Source organism: Pseudorasbora parva, chromosome 23 (genome assembly GCF_024679245.1).
Source record: "Pseudorasbora parva isolate DD20220531a chromosome 23, ASM2467924v1, whole genome shotgun sequence".
Classification (NCBI taxonomy): Eukaryota; Metazoa; Chordata; class Actinopteri; order Cypriniformes; family Gobionidae; genus Pseudorasbora; species Pseudorasbora parva.
This window is the reverse complement of record NC_090194.1, coordinates 28118057-28127953: the sequence shown is the minus strand read 5'-3', so window position 1 is coordinate 28127953 and position 9897 is coordinate 28118057.

Genomic DNA, 9897 nt, shown 5'->3' with positions numbered 1-9897 from the left:
AATGACGCTGTAGAAAGATTTGCGCAAGATGCTGACGCTCTTGCGTAGATCGAATGCTTGGTCTTTTTTAAACTTTATTATATGGGCCGCAAAGCAAACAGGCATGTTGTTTGGCAGACTAACCACAAAAAGGTACAAGTTAACCTCATGAAATCGTTTAAATCTAAAAGTAAGAATGAATTGTATTCCTGCTGAAAAACAAGCGTTCTAGCACCTAGAGTTGCGCGTCTTCTTAAAGGTATCGTGAACTAGCCTAGAAATCTAGATGCACCCTAGCGGCAGCAAACCTAATCTGCCACGAGTGTAGTCTAGCAACTCTCTGAGCTGTATAAACCAAACTCTGGTCAGGCCAATCACATCGTGTATAGTCAGTGGGCGGGGCTTAACATACTGATGGCAGAGGGCTTAGGTAGGTTTTCAGCTCTGAAACTTACAGGATATTCTTATATTACCTTGACCTTTTATATATCACAAGCTCAAGGTTTATTTCTCAAATCATTACCCCTTTAACAAATTACACATCACAATGAATGATCACGTTGTAAATGATAGGGAAACCCGCAAAGTTGACCTGATTTCAACTCTCCGCAACGCCCAAATCGTTATTGCCGGAGCTTGCTGCCGCCATCTCCCATTGAAAATGAATGACTTCTGGCCAATTTTTCAAGGTGCGCTCTCAAAATAGGCCAGAGCTCTGCTAATCTTTTTACAGCGTCTCTGGCAGGGCGGCCAGAGCGAAATTGTGTGTGAACGTTATGAAAAATATGGTTTTGTTATAGTATATTATACTATTATAACTTTTATTATACTATACACCATGTATAGAGTCGGTGGGCGGGGCTTAACAATGACAGCAGAGTTGTGCTTGGGTTCTACTAGTAAACACAAAAGCTGGCGAACGGCGGTCTTTCGAATCAGCTTTGACCGTGACTCTGGAAGACTTGGAGTTAAGCTTTTCTCTGAGAAAAGAACAAAGAACGGCACTGAAGTCATTCTTAAAAAGGGAAGATGTATTCAGAGTTTTGCCGACCAGATACGGCGAAACTTTAATCTTCACATGTTTACTAGCTTCAACTAGCTCCCCTTCACGTTGCTCTGGTTAGTTGTAATGCTATCCTATCACGTGCAGAGGGAGTTTAAAAGACAACCGTTTATCCCTCCCCTCAGATTGAGCCCTGGCAATGGTGAGTTTCCAGACCAAACATCTTGATGTGGGTCTGGCTTGTCAGGCTAGTGTGGGGGCTGAATCTTTTTTATAACTCATTCGTTTACATCATATAAAGCCTTAAAGTTTTTTATAATTAAGGGCGTGGCCACTTTGATTAACATGTCATTTATCTGCTGACTGTTAGTTATAGCACCATTTCAGCTCCGCCCTCGCCCCGCCTCTTTGCCCATTTTCTGTTATTCGGGTCTGATGCGCAATGACACGCTGCCAAGATGGCAACAGCCAGCTTGTCTCTATACTTTACACTTCAAAACTGCTATGACACTACGTCTGGACACTATGTCCATATTTTTTACAGTCTATGAGGGTATTAGGCATTAGGTTACAAGTAACTTGAGTTTAGTAAATCAGAATACTTTTTTTCATGTTACATTAACATTTAATTTTTAAATAAGTAAAGGCAGTTACTTTGTTTTTACATTTATTTACTGGCAGCTCTCCTGTCCCTCTGTTAAGAGACAATAGCCGATCAGATTAAAAGTTTTTTTTTTTTTTTCCTCTACCACATCCTGTACTGTACAGGCGTGAATTTGCATGTCTTTTGAACTGAGGCTTATTCATTTCACGTTTGGTGAGAAAGGGCCTTTCCGTTTGCCAACAATAGCACTATTTGTTGTTATTAAAAAGCAAACAAGGCCATGCAGGCAAGAAAAAGTAACTCAAAAGTAATGTAAAGCGTTAATTTCCATTTAAAGTAACTAAGTAAAGTAATTAGTTACTATTTTAGGGAGTAAATATTACAACTAAAAAAAAAACATCACAACTAAAATTTGATGCTTACAGCAGTCATAAATTAGTAGGAGGTACTTGCTTTGAATGAGCTCAGCACATCTGCGGCCACAGGACATCACTAGATACTCACACTGCTCCGGTGTGATCTTGGTCCACTCTTCTTCGTGTCTCTTTCACAGTTTGGTAACTGTAGTGGGTTTCTTAGCCATAACTTTGTCAGCAATGATTTTACATAGATTTTCAATGGGGTTTAGATCAGACTCTGGGCTTGCCATTTCATTATTTCAATGTTCTCACATTCAAGGAACTGCTTTACCCGTTTTGCGGTGTGATGGGGGCATTGTCTTGCATAAAAATTGCGGGTTGATTGGGAGATGCTTGCAGTGAAGGAACCACATGTTGCTGAAGGAGGTTCTGATAAACAAGTTCTGAGGTTCTGCCATGTAGCTGTATAATAGGCCCAACTCCTGTTGCAGAAACATCCCCAAACCATGCCACTTCCTCCTCCATCTTTCACTGACTTCTTTGGACACTTTGGGTTCAATCTTTCCCCAGTTTAATGCCAAACATAATGTTTCCCATCGGAGCCAAATAAATTAAACTTGCATTCATCACTAAAATGAACTTTGGACCAGTTCTCCTCTGTTCACACAACGTGCTCCTCAGTAAAGGTTAGTCTAGCCTTTTGATTCTTTCTGCTTATGAGAGGCTTGGTCACTGCAGAGTGAGCCTTCAGTCTGAATTCTCTTAAATGACAAAACACTATGGCAAAACAGATCCTTACTGCGTTGAGCTCTGAACTGGCGAGTAATTCCAGCTGCAGTGTTGAACCGATTCCACATTGAAAGTCTCCACATTGTCCTGTCCTCGTGCATTGGTCTTGCATACCTTTTTGGGTACTTGAATGAATTAGTGTCTTTGTAAAGCTTCAATATTCTAGAAATTACAGATTTGGAATGATCAACTTCTTTTGCAACAGCTGAAAGGGTCATCCCTTTATCTGGACAACCTGGTGTCGTAGGGTTTCAGTAACCTTAGAGTGGCTTGCCATCTTGCAAAGTCAGTGAAAATTGGAAAAGTTTGCTTCAAGTTAAATAGGGTTTGCCAGATTATTATGGAAATTAGCACCAAGTGCCAGATTAACACCCAAAGCATGAAGGTATCTGAAAGTGTTCTCTAATTTTAACCGGCGTTATTTTTCAATTGTCTTATTTAAGTTGTATACTGTACTTCAAAATATATTTAACTTGTGAAATATTCTTAAAAAAAAACTGCCCTTCTGCTCCTGTTACGGTAATTTCAAAAAGGACTGAGCAGTGACTTTGAAATTTACAAAATTGTATGTTGTTCTCTAATTTTGATCTCCACTGTATATTTCAAGTCTTCTGAAGACATGATTGAAAATGAATAAATAATCACGTTTCATTTGCAGACATTTAAACATGACGAGATATTACTTTATGCTTCACATCAAGTCAATCATGTTGTTGGTTCTCTATAACGTCTATCTAAAATTGATGCTGTCAGGTCCGGATTCGAACCCAGACTATGTTGCTGGAAACCCTAGGTTCTAACCACTGGGCTACTGAGCAGTGAGGATCTATTTGGCAGATATTAACAGGAGGCAGGTATAGAAGTAACCAGAAAAAGTCTTTACTTAGTCTTCTTGAGACAACACAAAGGATCCAGCATCAGAGGAGCTAAGGAGAGCAAGGCCCAAATCCACACTGGATTTTGCAGGCAGCAGAGTCCAAAACATGAAACAAAAGATTACCAGAGAAGCTGGTCAAAAGGGTCTAAGCAAAGTCTTTAGGGTAGTCTGAACGAGTCAACACAAAGGCATAGAGCTAGGCAAGAGAACTTCAAGACTGAGCAAAGGTACAAGCAAATGCAAGTCTTTAAATATACAATAGTTAACACTCTAACAAGCTAGGCACAGGTGATTTCATTGAACTGATAATGAACAGTGAACTAGGAAGATGTGGAAGGTCTTGTGCTCTCGGTTTCCCTCTGCTGGACAGACCGTGGTGTGACAGGGCCTCCCCCTTTATGGCCGACTCCCGACGGCCCAGGACGGTCAGGATGCAAGTGATGAAACGTCTTGATTAGGTCTGGGTCTAAGATGTGTCGTGCTGGCACCCAGGTACGTTCCTCAGGCCCATAACCTTGCCAGTCGACCAGGTATTGAAAGCCACGGCCGCGGCGTCTTGAATCAAGCAATCTTTTCACTGTGTATGTGGGACCACCTTCTATAATGCGAGGGGCTGGAGGGGCAGGGACTGGGGGAGACAAAGGAGAGGTTAATACGGGTTTCAAATGGGACACATGAAAAGTAGGTCTTACTCTTAAAGATCTTGGTAGGGCAAGCTGGTATGTAACAGGGTTGACCCGTCTGATTATTTTGAATGGGCCAACAAATCTTGGGGCAAGTTTCTTGGATTCAACCTTTAACGGTAAGTCTTTAGCTGAGAGCCAGACTCTTTGTCCGATTCTGAAGTGTGGAGCTGCCCTTCTTCTCTTGTCTGCATACCTCTTGTAGCGGGTGGAAGCACTCCTCAAGGCTACATGAGCCTTTTTCCATGTCCTTCTGCAGCGCTCCACAAATCTCTCAGCATTAGGGACTCCAACCTCTATCTCTTGGCTGAAAAACAATGGTGGCTCAAATCCAAATTGACACTTGAACGGAGACAGACCTGTGGAGGAGCTTCTTAAGGTGTTGTGAGCCAGCTCTGCCCATAGTAAGAAACGACTCCAGGAGGATGGCTGATGAGATGTGAAGCAGCGAAGGTATTTCTCCAACTCCTGATTTATCCGTTCTGTTTGGCCATTCGACTGAGGGTGGAAACCTGAGGAGAGACTGACAGAAGAACCAAACAGGGACCAGAACGCTTTCCAGTAACGAGACATAAACTGGGGACCTCGATCCGAAACAATGTCTACTGGAATTCCATGGATTCTTACAACATTCTGAAGAATAAGATCAGCAGTGTCTTTGGCAGAAGGGAGCTTAGGTAACGGAATGAAGTGTGCAGCTTTAGAGAAGCGGTCCACCACCACCAGTACAACAGTATTACCTTCTGATGCTGGCAACCCCGTGATAAAATCCATAGAGATGTGCGACCAAGGGCGTTGTGGGATAGGCAAGGGATGTAGAAGGCCAGCAGCGCGCTGATTAGAGGATTTCTGTTGAGCGCAGACTGGGCAGGCTTGTACAAAAGATATGACCGCTCTTGACATCTCTGGCCACCAGAAACGTCTCTGAATAAAATCCAACGTCCTCTTAGTTCCTGAATGTCCAGCAAGGGCAGAAGCATGACCCCAGTGGAGGACCTCAGATCTTGCTTCCTTGGGCACAAATAAGCATCCTGCTGGAACTTCATTAGGAATCTGTACATCACGTAACGCCTCACGCACAGTATCCTCAATGGACCGGCAAACCGGTGCAAGAATGCAGTTTCTGGGAATAATGAACTCTGGGGAATGGTCCTTCTGGGACCAATCATACTGACGTGACAAGGCATCAGCCTTAACATTTTTGGATCCAGGTCTGTAAGAGATCACAAAATTAAAACGGGTAAAATAGAGAGCCCACCTGGCCTGCCGGGGGTTAAGGCGCTTTGCCTGCTGTAGGTAGGACAGGTTTTTGTGGTCTGTCCACACAACAAAAGGATGCTTAGCCCCCTCCAGCCAGTGCCGCCACTCCTCTAGTGCAAGTTTTACAGCAAGGAGCTCTCGGTTACCCACATCATAGTTTCTCTCTGCTGGCAACAGGCGTCTGGAAAAGAAAGAGCATGGATGGACTTTGTTATCTGTGATAGACCTTTGGGAGAGCACTGCTCCAACTCCCACTTCTGATGCATCCACCTCCACGATAAATGGCAATTCAGGGTCTGGGTGTTCCAGGATAGGGGCAGACGAGAACAGTCCCTTTAACCTGTCGAACGCCTGCTGAGCCTCAGCAGTCCAATGGATACGAGTGGGCGACCCCTTAGTAAGAGTGGAGATGGGCGCTGCAATAGTGCTGAAATTGCAAATAAACTTCCTGTAAAAGTTGGCAAACCCAAGGAACCTTTGTACCTGTTTTAGTGATTTGGGCTGGGGCCAGTTGGTGATGGCAGATACCTTCATCGGTTCCATCTGGATGCCTTCTTGTGAGACGACATAGCCCAAAAATGAAACTTGGGGCACGTGGAACTCACATTTTTCAAGCTTTACGAAAAGGTGATTCTCAAGAAGCCTCCTCAGGACCTGTTGGACATGTTGAATGTGTTCCTGTAAAGAGTCTGAGAAAATCAGTATATCGTCTAAATAGACAAACACAAAACGATTCAACATCTCCCTCAAGACGTCATTGATGAAGGCCTGAAACACTGCTGGGGCATTAGCTAACCCAAAAGGCATGACTTGATATTCCCAGTGGCCCGTTGGTGTACTGAAGGCTGTTTTCCATTCGTCTCCCTCCTTTATTCGTACTAAGTTGTATGCACTTCGTAGATCTAACTTAGAAAAGATCTTAGCTTTCTGGAGCAGTTCGAAAGCAGATGACATTAGCGGGAGAGGGTAGCGATTCTTAACAGTCACTTTATTGAGCCCACGATAGTCTATACAGGGCCTAAGACTACCATCTTTCTTAGGGACAAAAAAGAACCCAGCACTGGCTGGTGAAGATGATGGGCGAATAAACCCAGTTCTCAAAGCATCCTGGATATATTCGTTCATGGCCCTAGTCTCTGGGGCTGAGAGGGAATATAGGTGACCTCTAGGAGGGAGTGTGCCAGGAAGAAGGTCAATAGCACAATCGTATGGTCTATGAGGGGGTAACTTAGTAGCACGTTGTTTGCTAAACACTTCTCTCAAGTCATAATATTCAGGGGGCATGAGTGTAAAATCTTGTGGCTTTTTCAAGGCACTGGCACTCACCTCTTCAACCGCTGCCAGAATTTCTTTACTCCCGACCACAGTAGAAGCCGGAGAGAGACAGCAATCAGCGCATACAGAGCCCCAATGGAGGAGAGTTCCAGAGGTCCAGGAGAATTGAGGGTCGTGAAGCCGTAGCCAAGGGTAACCTAGAATTAGGGATTCTCTGGAAGACTTGATCAGATAAAAAGAGATGGTTTCATGATGGTTAGTCTCAATGGTCAAGCATAAAGGAACTGTCTTGAACTTGATTATTCCAGACCCTATCGGCCTGCCATCAAGCGCTTCAACCTTCCAGAACGAAGAGCAAGTCACATAGGGGATACACATTTTCTTAGCCAAATTAATATCCATAAAGTTATCTGCTGCACCAGAATCTACAAATGCTTTCAAAGTCACTGTCTTCTCATTGCTGTTCCCCCAGGTTAGAGTAGCTGGCAGCAGTAAACGGGAGTGAGGAGTGTCAAACTGAGCAGTTCCACTCGCTAAGGACCCCACTCCCCTTAGCGAGCCTTGGCTTTTACCGCTAACTCAGGGCAAGAAGAGCGCAAGTGGTTCGAGCCACCACAATAGAAACACCGACCTTCTCTCATGCGTCTCTCTCTCTCCTTAGGTGAAAGGCGGGCCCTACCCAGCTGCATAGGTTCCTCCTCTGTCTGTGGAGTTAAATGGGAAGCCTCTGGGGCATTAAGGGATGGTAACGTGAGCATGTCTCGGGTAGTGCAGCGTTCTCTTCTTCTCTCACGAATACGGTTATCAATACGGACAGCCAAAGTTATGAGTTCCTCCAAACTTTTACCCCAATCTCTACTGGCTAATTCATCCTTAACCCCTTCAGAAAGGCCATGATAGAAGGTTGAAATGAGTGCCTCTGAATCCCACTTACTCTCAGAAGCCAAAGTACGGAATTCAATGGCATAGTCAGCCACAGATTGATGCCCCTGATGTAGCTCTAACAGTCTCCTGGCTGCCTCACGGCCACTGACTGGATGGTCAAATACTTGTTGAATAGTATCTGTGAACACCTTTAGATCAGAGCAGATGGGGGACTGCTGTCTCCACAGAGTTGAGGCCCAATCCAGTGCACGATCACACAACAAGGAGATAATGTATGCAATCTTAGCCCTCTCAGAAGCAAACATGGCTGGTTGGAGTTCGAAAATGAGTGACACTTGAGTAAGGAAACCCTTGCAGGTACCAGGCCTCCCATCGTAGCGCTGAGGGGTTGGAATCCTTGGTTCTTGGGGCATTGGGGCAGTTAATGGTGGGGTCTCTGGTGCTGGTAATACCACAGGTTCTCGAGGAAAGTGTACCTGTAGTTGTTGCAGTGACTCCCCAATCTGGTTCACAGCCTCTGTCAATCTTTGGAGCTGTGTCTCATGTGTTCCAAGCAAAACTCCCTGTTTGCTAATGGCTCCATGAATCTGTTCAGTATCTGCCAGGTCCATATCTTGTATGGCTCAGTCTTGCTGTCAGGTCCGGATTCGAACCCAGACTATGTTGCTGGAAACCCTAGGTTCTAACCACTGGGCTACTGAGCAGTGAGGATCTATTTGGCAGATATTAACAGGAGGCAGGTATAGAAGTAACCAGAAAAAGTCTTTACTTAGTCTTCTTGAGACAACACAAAGGATCCAGCATCAGAGGAGCTAAGGAGAGCAAGGCCCAAATCCACACTGGATTTTGCAGGCAGCAGAGTCCAAAACATGAAACAAAAGATTACCAGAGAAGCTGGTCAAAAGGGTCTAAGCAAAGTCTTTAGGGTAGTCTGAACGAGTCAACACAAAGGCATAGAGCTAGGCAAGAGAACTTCAAGACTGAGCAAAGGTACAAGCAAATGCAAGTCTTTAAATATACAATAGTTAACACTCTAACAAGCTAGGCACAGGTGATTTCATTGAACTGATAATGAACAGTGAACTAGGAAGATGTGGAAGGTCTTGTGCTCTCGGTTTCCCTCTGCTGGACAGACCGTGGTGTGACAGATATCAAACCTGCAGTTTTTTTAATCAGGCTTTTATTGTACATTTTCATTCCTTATCATTGATGTGTTTTCAACTTATATGGAAGTAATCTGCTGGTACTTAACTTAAGTTTGTTTTCCACAGAGGGTGAAAGTAAGAAAATCATTTCCATGTTTAGACTTTAAATTTACGCTATAGGGTGTTTTTTTTTTAAATCTTTTAATTCACAAATATTATAATCCTCATTTGAGGAACCTGGATGTTAAAATTCATACACTGGAAAATGAATATTATAAATCTAGAATTAGTTTCTATAAGTTTTTATTTCTATTACATTATTATTATTATATAGTTTTTCCCCTACTTGCTAATAGTAATGTACTGTTAAATATATTATTTGTTTATTATTTTATTTTTAATAAAATAAAATTAATTTGATTTAATCTATTTAACAGACTAAGTAATACTTCTAATCACATTTTTAATAATTTATTCTAATCTAATATATTTATTCACTATGTATAATTTATTTACTTATCAATGTTCCAGAAGACAAATAAAATAAAATAAAATAAAATAAAATAAAATAAATAAAATAAAATAAAATAAAATAAAATAAAATAAAATAAAATAAAATAAAATAAAATAAAATAAAATAAATAAAATAAAATAAAATAAAATAAAATAAAATAAAATAAAATAAAATAAAATACAAATAAAACCCCATTGACACTAATTAGTCAGTGGTCTGGATTAGTTACTCTACTCAAATTCAGGTCTCCAATTGAAAAATTTCAAGTGACTGATCACATGCACATTTTTCAGTTAGCCGAATTGAATTTATGTGAATTAAATTGCTAGCCTAGAAATCTAGACACACCCTAGCGGCAGCAAATTTAATCTGCCCGCAAGTGTCGTCTAGGAACTCTCAATACCCTTCTGAGCTGTATTCCCCTCACTCTGGACGGGCCAATGACATTGTGTATAGAGTCAGCAGGCGGGGCCATAATGACGACAGCCGAGTTGCGTTTGCATGCTTCTAGTAAACACAGAAAC